This window comes from Leopardus geoffroyi, chromosome C2 (assembly GCF_018350155.1).
Source record: "Leopardus geoffroyi isolate Oge1 chromosome C2, O.geoffroyi_Oge1_pat1.0, whole genome shotgun sequence".
Taxonomy (NCBI): Eukaryota; Metazoa; Chordata; class Mammalia; order Carnivora; family Felidae; genus Leopardus; species Leopardus geoffroyi.
Window position 1 is genome coordinate 100,864,497 of NC_059333.1, and position 11,235 is coordinate 100,875,731.

The following is an 11,235-nucleotide window of genomic DNA, read 5'->3' on the forward strand; positions in this document are numbered from 1 at the left end:
TCTTTCTACAATTCTTATTCAACTAATTTTTACTTATTTATATTCCATTCAGTTATCATTGTCATGCCTTTCAGTACTTTCTGTTATTTATAAAATCTCTCCCCAAGACTGTACCAATAGCTTCCTAACTGGTCTTTTTAAGTCTATACTCAGTCTTGTTTAGTATCATTGGTCACATTTTCTAAAATCGTAAATCCATAAAATCACTCACCTTGTTTTTTAAATTTATTTATTTATTTTGAGAGAGAGAGTGTGTACACACCCTTGCTCACAGGAGTGGGTGAGGGGCAGAGAGAGAGAGAGGGGGAGAGAGAGAATCACAAGTCAGCTCCGTCAGTGTGGAGCCCGACATAAGGCTCCATCTCATGAACTGAACCGTGAAATCATGACCTGAGCTGAAACCAAGAGTCAGAAGCTTAACCGACTGAGCCACCCAGGCGCCCCAAAAACTCACCTTGTAAAAAATCTGCTGGGAGTCCTCAATATCTGTTGTGCAAATACCCTGTGAATCAGGTTGGAATTCAAGGATCTTCATTACTTGTGCCCAACGAACATTTCTAAAGCGTGTGCCAGGAGCAAACGTTTAATATCAACACTCGGTTTAGTTAGCGGCCTATTTCATACGTTTTGAGCAATATAGTAGAACAGCTGTAGTAGTGGTTCTTGTGGCAGCTCTAATGTCCACTATTTATTTATACTAGACATTCCATAACATTTATCTTAGTCAATCTATACAAAAGACTTTTTTAAAGAGATTATTATCCTCACATTATAGATGGGAAAACTAAGGTTGAGAAACGTTACTGGTAACTAGTCCTAACTCATGCAGCTAAAAGTAGCAGAGACACTTTGCATCTAAGTCCATTAAATACTGAATTATGTTCCTTGTGAACAGTTAAGTCTAAGTAATTTTTGACTCAATAAGGAACAATTACTGAAGACTAATTTAGCCTCTGTACATTTAGCATAAAGTTAAATTCATTATGTTTGACTTGTTTTCTGCTATTATATTGTGTAAATCCCACCTTAAGTGAAAGTCAAATTCATTTCTAGAACACTTTGATTTTTTAGAAAAACATTCTAATGCTTTAGATACCATATTCCATTTTCTGGAGTCTAGCTGTTGGATTATTACTTGTAATTCAAAAACCTTTCAAATATAATTCTACTAAGAGACATTGGTATCAAAGTTACTTAAAATGATTTTAAAAAAACCTCAGGAGCACCTGGGTGACTCAGTTAGTTAAGCATCTGACTCTTGATTTAGGTTCAGGTCATGATCTCGCAGTTGGTGGATTTGAGCCCCGATCTGGGCTCTGCACTGACAGTGCAGAACCTGCTTGGGGTTCTTTCTGTCTCTTTCTCTCTCTCTCTCTCTCTCTCTCTCTCTCTCTCTCTCTCTGCCCCTCCCCTGTTCTAGCTCTCTCAAAATAAATAAATAAACTTTCAAAAATAAAATAAAATAATAATAAAAAACACCACTCAATAGCCACATGACTGTTAGTAAATTATTTATTTTCAGTATTGCTTTACTCTTTTACCAAATGAACTGGTTGAACTAAATGGTTCCAGTGTTATCTTCCCTGTATAGTATAATTTATTGTCTTTTATTGGTAGAAGTATAATACAACAGCAAACCCAAATCACTCCTAGGTAATAATTGTTTTTTATTATTATGGAACAGAGATGGGTGAGTGGATGGAAAGACAGATAGATGGAATGTACTACTGTCTAGAAATAATAATAAATATAAAGAGAAAAGATGAGAGTTTTTTTAATGTAAAATTCAAAGAGAAAGGAAAAGAAAGAATATTCAGAGAACAAGGTTAATGACTGAAGGAGACTAGAATCCAAACATTGGTTGGGAGAGTTAAGGCACGAAAGTCAAGTATCAAATGTGGCTTATTTCTCTTATCTTTGCATATTTATCAAACAAGTTATGCTATTTGCAGTTTAAAAATAGTATTTGGGAAGTGTAAATATACAGTAAAATTCATAAAAATCTAAATATTCTATTATAACCACAGTAGTTTTCAATCTCTAAATTTTTAGTGTGCATTTCATCATTTTTATAATAAAAAATTTCAAACACATAGAGAACTGGTATAATGGACTCTTTTTTTGAGTGACACTCAGTTTCAAAACTTATCAGTTCATAATCAGTCTTGTTTCATCTACATCAACCCCAACACCCTGCCACCACATCCTCAAGATTCCTTAAAAAGGCCTCCACCACTAGGAGGAAAAGAAGGCAGCTGCAAAGAAACAGGAGGACAAAGCCAAGAAGAAGCATGATAGGAAATCTAACAACCTGGATGAGGCAGAGGACAATGGAGGTGGAGAGTGGGTAAATTCGGGGGTTAGGGGAAGTGCCCCTTGTTAAGGAGAAACCAAAAATGTTTGCCAATGGAACGGAGATCACCCATGCTGTTGTCATCAAGAAACTGAATGAGATCTTGCAGGCATGAGGCAAGAAGGGAACTGATCAAGGAGCCTAGATTAAGCTGCTACAGCTGCTAGTTCTGTTTGCATCTGAAAACAACCTGGGGGAGGGTGTCATACTCAAGATCAAGTCCAGTATCATTGCCTCTCTCTATGATTACAATCGAACCTGGCCACGTACATGAAACCTGAGATGTGGCAGAAGTACCTGGGCTGCATCAATGAGCATCAGCTCATCAGGACATCCTGTTTGCAAACCCCAACATCTTTGTTGGAGAGAACATTCTGGAGGATAGTGAGAACCTGCACAATGTTGACCAGCTACTGCGTGTCCGTGGCTGTATCCTAACCCTGGTGGAATGAATGGATGAAGAATTACAACCTCTCTTGCTCCTGGGTTGTATCATAGAGTATTTTTGACATTAGATGATTTCATTTATATTCATTTTAGTATATATATGTAAAATATACGACCTTAATAAAAACTTATCCCCCATACTATTGTCATCCGTAAATAAATTTAACAATAATTCCTTAATATTCAAATATCTGTTTTGTATTAAATTTCCCCAGCTGTCTTACAATTTTTATTGTTGATTTATTTAAATCAGGATTCAAATTTTAAACAATATCATTGCTTGATATTTTTTTATTATGTCTTGTTATGTTCTCATTTGCTTACTTATTTCTAGTCTTAAGTCAAACTATCTCAGTTCTTTCACCATGCTGTACCATTTTCTTCCAGAAAGCCTTTTCTTATCTTCAGTAACCTCATCCGGAATGACTCTCCTCCAATTTTTTACTTGGCTAGTTATATTTAATCCTGTGAGTCTCATTTTAAATTTCAACCGCTTAAGAAGGAATTCTCTATTTACTTATTGTAAAGCCTGATCCCCCTTCTCTCAACTATCTTTTCTATCTATACTCACTGTGTATTTTTAAAAGCACATTATCTCTTTATAGGTATTCTATTTTTCTGTTTTCTTATCTTTTGATTTGGCTTCCTGCCAGAGCAGAAATCATATACATCTCATTTTTCAACAAATCCTCAATGGTCAGTACTGTGCTTAATTTATATAAACTCTCAAGTGTGATTTGTTTAGTGAAGGAGTATATAAAGCCCTTACTTTCATCCTATGGCATTGGTGGCCTACATCAATAGAATAATAGAAACTGTCCAAGGAGAGAATTCTTTAAAATTTCTACTTTTCACTTAGAATTTCACCATATTTTAAATTATTTTATTCTCTCCAGCTTCAGAGAAATACTTAAGTAGCTATCTGAACATCTGGTCTCTGGTCTTATCTCTGCCCAACCCTGCCAGGATTTCCTTTTGTGTCTTTAATTTCTCTTTTCTTCTGGTGACTCTTTCTACTTGGCTTCCAAGAAATTCAGTCATTGACTCTGCTCTCCTTTTTTCTTGCCCTTCTATATCTACTGCTTTAAAACCGTAGGCTATACCCTGTACTATTTTACAACCTGCTTCATCATCTCACATGGTCTCTGCTAACAGCCCTCACTAAAATGTTTCTAAAAAAATTGATTTATCAATCACAAACCTCTTTCTTAGGGTGTATTCCAGCTAGCCTTTCTACTGCATTTGATTCTGAGGCTGTCCACTTGAGATTCTTGTGGCAATCTTAGTCTATTGTGTTCTGTATCTTTTGATATTTCCTTTTCTTTTACCTTACATTCAAAATGAGAACACATTTTTATCTTAAATCTTAATTTTTTAAACTGTTCTCTCTCAACATATACATTTACTTGAGTGTGAATCTCTGTGTAGAAGTTCCTTAATGATTATGTTTTATATACACATAGTTCTCAATAGATGTTTGTTAAGTAGAATTGACTTGAAGCAGTAGGTCTTATTTCTACCCTTTGTTCTTCCAGATTTGAATCTGTTATGAGGGACTAGCATGGCCACCCCAAAAGTAGTTGCCTCATAGATTGAATCACTGAGACATAATCCAAGTCAATGAACCCTTCTTTTAAAGATGATATAGTAGTCTGCAAGAGAAATTAACTATTTTCTCTAAATTTCCTACATTTGATAATCACACTGGTTACTGACTGGTCTGCTTTATGGAGGAAGGGAAATATGAAAAATAGTGCTAGAGTCCATAGGGTTTTATGCAATAACCATGTCTTTCTTCTAATATTGAGTAATAAACGGTGGCTTAAAAGTGCAACGGTGAATGAAATTAGGTGGATAAAATCTTATTGATACATTGTGAATCCAATTTAAAACAATTCATATAAGGTAGAGTCCCAGTCCTTTTACCACACCCCAAACACCTCCCTCACTGATATTTTTCAAATGTTCTGAGATCTGAGACATTTCCAGAGATATAATTGTGTCTGGTATGTTAATATTGCTACTTCTAATGAAATTGTATTATGAGGCCTCAGCCTTAAATGAGTTCTTTGGTATTTGTGGTTTCCAAATATATATGGAGATTCTAAAAGTCATCTCATAATCCTTATACAGAGAAATATAATGTGTGTGGCTAGTAAGAGTTGCTTTGTACATGGAAGGATAGAGATTGCATCAAGGCAGTAGAGTGAGCTAACAAATCAAACCCCATCTGAATCACAGGACATATTTTAGATAGAGTTCATCAGCTGTAACATGGCAAGTGTCATAAATAGAACAGCCTTTCTTAGGTATGTTTAAAAAACAGAAAGTTGGGATGTGAAGTCACAGCCTAGATCTCAGAAGAAAAATAGAACAATTCCAGGCCCAGAAACAATAAATACAATGAGCAAAGGGGAGTACTGGGATATAAATGAAGATAATTAAAATATTGTCTTTAGAAGAGCTGACCCCAGCTTTTCTCTAAGATTGGATTAGTGAGTTAGACAAGGGAACTGATAGATTGTTAAGAAAAAAAATCTCAAATTCTCAGACATGTCCTTCAAAATGCATAAACTGTCTTTACAAAAGTCAAAGATATAAATACTAGAAGAAAAATAATAAAATAAAAATATAAAGTGAAGTTTGGAAGCTATATCTGTGTGATAGAATAATCTTTAAGGACAGTAGAGAGAATACAAGAGAACAAATAAGAAAAAATGGTAGAAACTATTTCTCTAAGTTGAAAATAAGCAAAAATTTTAATTTGATAGAGGTAAGTTCATTTATATTTTTAATGTTTTGATATAATTGCCTGATACAAGGTAATTGAAGTTGTTGGTCATCAGTTTATATCACCTGGGTTAAAGATACTGGTAGAATTGTTGAAATCAAATATTATATACTATTAATATATAAATATTAACATATACTATATAATATATTGTATTTACAATTATAACAGTAAATAAAGTCATTAGATATAAAGCATATTACATAAAAGATGTTACATAACAGCCTAATAAATTGTAGCATGATAGAAGTTGATTTTATTTAATATATCTAGTTTTATACCTGTTTTGTAGTATTGAGGAATGATGGTGCAGAAAAAATAATATAGGTCCTGTTGCACATTAACTGCCTTAATTTAGCTATAAAAATTAGATTTTATGGTGCAAAATTGCCTTACATCCAAGAAAAGTTAGATTTATAATGGGGTAAATTTTTTAAACAAACAAACAAAACAAAACAAATATAAGAAATGGCAAAAGTAAACCTGATGTCCCAATGCTCAAATCAGGATTTATTAGTAGTTTCAAATTAAGGTCTTTGAATTTTTAAAATGCATAGCACTCAGTTTTCATCATGTGATGTGTATACTTACAGGAATTAAACAATGTAAAAACATATTGGCAAAATCTATAAATATAAAGTAAAATTATGTATAGCAGTCTCTATCAATATTTTAAAGCAGAATTTCTCAACCCTGAATGCACATTATCACCCTCTGGGGAGATTTAAAAAGTGTCACTGCTGAGGACGCAGTCCCAGAGATGCTGATTGAATTGGCCTGGATGGCATTCTGGAAAGACAGTTTTCAAAAGCTCCCTAGGAGATTCTAATGTTCAGCCAGGGATGAGAACCAGTGGTTGGAATTCATAGTATGGATTATTAGTCAATATTAGCACATGTATAAATATATAAATAGATTTTATTTTACTCTTTAAAACATTTAGAAACCCGCTTTAGGACAGAACCTTACATGTTCCCTAACATACTTCTGCTTCTGCTTTTGTTACCACCAATGATGAGGAACTCATAGTGCCCGGAACCCAGTAGTCAATGAAATAATTATTTGCTGAACTGTGAGTTGAGCTCCTTCCTGACATTACCTAATGCACCATTCCTTGTAATACTCCTCTTCAGTGTTTTTAAATGTAGAGAGGTCCTTTCCCATGTCATAACCAGCATAATCACCATCCAAATTTTCTGTACTTGTTATGGCTCTATTAAACATAGAATATTATGTTTATACTCTATTTCTTTCCCTTGGGACCCTCAATTACTTAGATTTACCTATATATTCATTTTCATTATAGCAGCTCATCTCTCACTCACCTCTTATGTATCACTCTTTGTAACTTCAGGCTAGGGAAAGAAGAAAAACATCCATGCTAATCTGAGAGAAAAAGCACAGATACTTTTGCATATGAAATAAAACTTATGCTAACTGGAAGAGCAATTGATTAATTTTTTAATTCTCATGGTGAATGTTTTTAATTGTAGGTATTTTGGAGGAAAGCAAGCCATAGGCAAGTTGGAACTCCCTCCCTTTTCCATGGCCAACTATCTGTATCCCCACCTCTAGCAAGTTGGAACTCCCTCCCTTTTCCATGGCCAACTATCTGTACCCCCACCTCTAGCAGATTATAACAACTTGGGAAAAGAATTTACCTTTTTATGGTAAGGAAGCAACAGAAATGGACAAATGAGATAAGTCTTAGACATCTTATGTGTTAGATCCAAGCATGATCTTGTATGTGTGTGTGTATGTGTGTGTGTGTATGACAAAACACCAAAAACTTAGTAGTTTATAACAGTACAGATTTATTATCTCATATTCCTCATGGATTAAGAGTTAGGCATGGTTCCCTGTATCCTCCACTTAGAGTCTCACAAGGCTGCCATCACAGTATTGACCAGATTGCATTCATGCCTGGAGACTTGACTGGGGAAGAATCTACTTTCATGCTGATTTAAGTTTTTTGCAAAATATCACTTGCAGTTATATGATTGAAGGCCCCAACTTCCTCTTGGCTGTCAGCTGGAATCAGCCTTCAGGTTCCAGAGACAGCTCACAGTTCCTTGTCACATGGGTTTCTTCAACTTGGCTGCTTACTTCAACACTACAAGGAAATTATCTACCACCAGCTTGCTAGAATGAAGTCTTACAGCATATAACCTAATATTAATGCAGTGATATCCTCTTCCCTTTGCTGCATGCTGTTGGTTACAAGATAGTCTCAAGCCCCTTGCCTACTCACAGGAGATTATATAAAAATGTGAACACAGAAATGAGAATCATTTAGGTCATTTTGGGGCGTATTTGCCAGAGGTTTGTTTTTTAAAAATTTATTTAAATTTTTATTTATTTTTGACAGAAAGAGAGAGACGGAGTGTGAGTGGGGGAGGGGCAGAGAGAGGGAAACACAGAATCCAAAGAAGACTCCAGGCTCTGAGCTATCAGCACAGAGCCTGACACAGGTCTCGAACTCATGAACCATGAGATCATGACCTGAGTCCAGTCAGACTCTTAACTGACTGAGCCACCCAGGTGTCCCTGCCAGGTGTTTCAATAACCATAAACTTAGGTTATTTATGTAGGGAGAGATGTTCATACTTACATTATAAAAAAAGTGGGTGGAATACTAGGGGAAATTCCTAAGAATATAAAATCAGTAAACTCTACCAATCCTTCCCTATACATAAAATTAGCAAGTTTGCCTCTTGTGTGATACAATAAAAGGGAGTCAGTAGGCCCTGGGACATATTGTTTCCTATTCCCCATTCCTGTACATGCTTGAAATCTGACCCCTGTGCATTAAGTTGGTAAACTCTCGTCACTGTTCAGTGTGCATTTACTTTGAAGAAACATGGGTAAATTATTATTCATAAAATGAAAGAAGATAGAATAGATTAGGCTGGGGTTACAAATTCTCCTTCCCAAATTTAGTGCTTTAAAATAACAAAGGTATAAGTGTTGCTCATACTCCATATTGATTGTAGTTCATCAGGGCATTCTGCTTCCTGTCTTCCTTACTATCTGGAAAATTCTTGGTCTCCTGGCAAGGGAAAGAGTATATGGCAAACTGTACACCTAGCTCTCAAAGTTTCTACTAGAGGAGACACATGTCACTTTTCCTTATATTGACTAAATTAAGTTACATGGCCACATTTAATTTCAAAATGGTGGACCATGAAAGAGAATTGTAAAGAGATGATGTACTGCACTGAAGACTAGTAAAGAGGGCAGGGTATTTCCAGTTAGAGATGGGAAGCCAGATCACCCTCCAGATTGGGAAGAAGTAGACATATATGCTTTCAGTGTTAAACCAGCTAACGAGGAGTTAATACAATCTTTGTTTACTTAAATTAATCCTCTTCTCCAGTTAAGTAGACAGCTTGGGGAAGCTCAAGGGCAAAGGACTTCCTTGTTTATAGCACCCTGCTCCTGTCTACGGTCAAGCGTCCACTTACCGATGTACCGGTGCTGCTCTCATATTTTTCATTTAGCTTTAGAACTCAGTTATCTCTCTTCTTCTTCAGTATATTGTATCATTTAAAATGATGGTAAACATAAATTATTTTGAATCAAATTATGATGTGATATCATTTTCACTGAAGGAAGAAACAATATTTACATAATTTCAGGATGCTTGGAATTATGAAAATTAAATGCTATTTATTTATGTATTTATTTAGTGAGAGACAGAATCAGCACAAGCAGGGGAGGAAAAGGGAGAGAGAGGGAGACAGAGAATCCCAAGCAGGCTCCACACCATCAGCATGGAGCCTGACATGGGGCTCCAATCTGCAAAACTGTGAGACCATGACCTGAGCCGAAATCAAGAGCTGGACACTTAACCAACTGAGCCACCAAGGTGCCCCCCAAAATTAAGTGCTTTTTAAAATAAGATTTTTTGTGTTCACCTTGGTAGCATGTATACTAAAATTGATATGAGATTAGTATGACACCTGCTCAATGTTGACACAATAATTCATGAAGCATTTTGTACTTTTGTGACAATAGTTAACAATTATATATTGGATACATGAAATATGCAGAAGATAGATCATAAATTAATATTCTCACCACACACACTTGCACATAGTGGTAACTATGTGGAAATGATGGGTATGTTAATTGGCTTAATTGTAGCGATCAAAACATTATGCTGTACACCATAAAAATATACAGTTTTTGTATGTGAAATATACCTTAATAAAGCTGCTAAAAATAAAAAAAAAATAAGATTTTCTAAAAGGTAGGTTTTGTTGTTGTTTGGGATTTTTAGTTTCTAAAATCTTATGGAAGAGTTATGCTAAAGTCAGACACTGCAAATGAAAAGGACATAATTAATGTTCATCCTGTGTGAGATATTTCATATACTATTCTGAACCTATGTGCTAATAGAAAAAACTTAAGTTGTAATAGATAATTTTGGTTATTTTTAAAAAATATGTATTTTAGTTTTCACTTTTATCTTTATGTGATGTCATTTTCACTGCATGAAGGAAAAATTTTTGCATAATTATTATTTATGTCAGTTGGGAAAATCTGATTTAATTTTCTGTGAACGACCAATTCTCTGTCATTCATGTGCACTTCTGAGACCACTGCTATAATCTGTAATGAGAAGAGTGTTGTTTTTCTTTGATGATAGATTTTACATCCTTTTGATGATTGCTCCAGCCTTTTTCTCTGAATTTCAGAGAAACTCCAGAAACCTTAGATTCATTTCTAGGTATTGATAAAGGATTAGAGGAAAGGAAAAGTAACCATTCCAAAAGTCCTGAAAACTATCTTTTGTCTAAAATATTCAAACTCTAGTAAATCTCTCAGACAAATTGCTGAGCCCAAGATTCACTTAGAAGAACATCTCAGTGCTTCCACAACAGTATGGAAGTAGTTACGTAGCATTTTCTCTATTAAAAGGTAAGTTTTAGTAGCTGCCCAGTGAGGACTGAAACCCTCAATTACCCTAGTTGTCGGGAGTGCTGAGGGCTAACAGCTCTCAATTCATCCCCTCTCCAGGAATTGTTCTCAACTGAAAAGATCTGCCTTTCCTACGTCCGTCCATGTCCCCTTTCCAGGGCAGTTTGCATTAAATGACTGGTTTGTAAAGGTACAGGAAAGGGAACTCCCTTGTCTTAAGACAGGATTATTCTGCCAGACTGCCCCAGCTCCAGAACATCTTCCTCAACACGGCCTTACTCTTTTCCCCTCATAGTTGATCCTCAGAGCATTTTCCAATAAACTCACTTTATGAAAATGTCAGAGTCAGAGTCTGTTTTCCAGAGAAACCTAACTGTGATAGGGGAGTATAGACACACAACAGAAGTACAAACATTCATTCACACCATGTTTTTTTAACAATTCATCTTCTGGGAACAACCTTCCGGTTAGCATCTCTGGTGGTGCAAAATGAAAGCACTCAGAGATGTTCAAGTACATTCTAAAAATTTCCTTTTGAACTTCCCACAAAGAATTAACAATTAGGGATCTAAACTCTGCAGCTTTATTTGCAACTTCTAGACGATCATCTGCTATCAAGATGAATGGCTTTTTCTACGGTTGCGAAAATAGATTCTTCTGTTCAAATAGAATGTTTCTGAGCTGGCGTGGGAACTGCCCATAACTAACCTATAGGTCAGAT

General features: G+C 35.4%; 1 pseudogene; it reads left to right on the forward strand.

Moving 5' to 3' along the window:
• Nucleotides 1-9,500: 9,500 nt before the first annotated feature.
• LOC123576277 lies at nucleotides 9,501-9,598 on the forward strand (annotated as a pseudogene).
• Nucleotides 9,599-11,235: the final 1,637 nt, after the last annotated feature.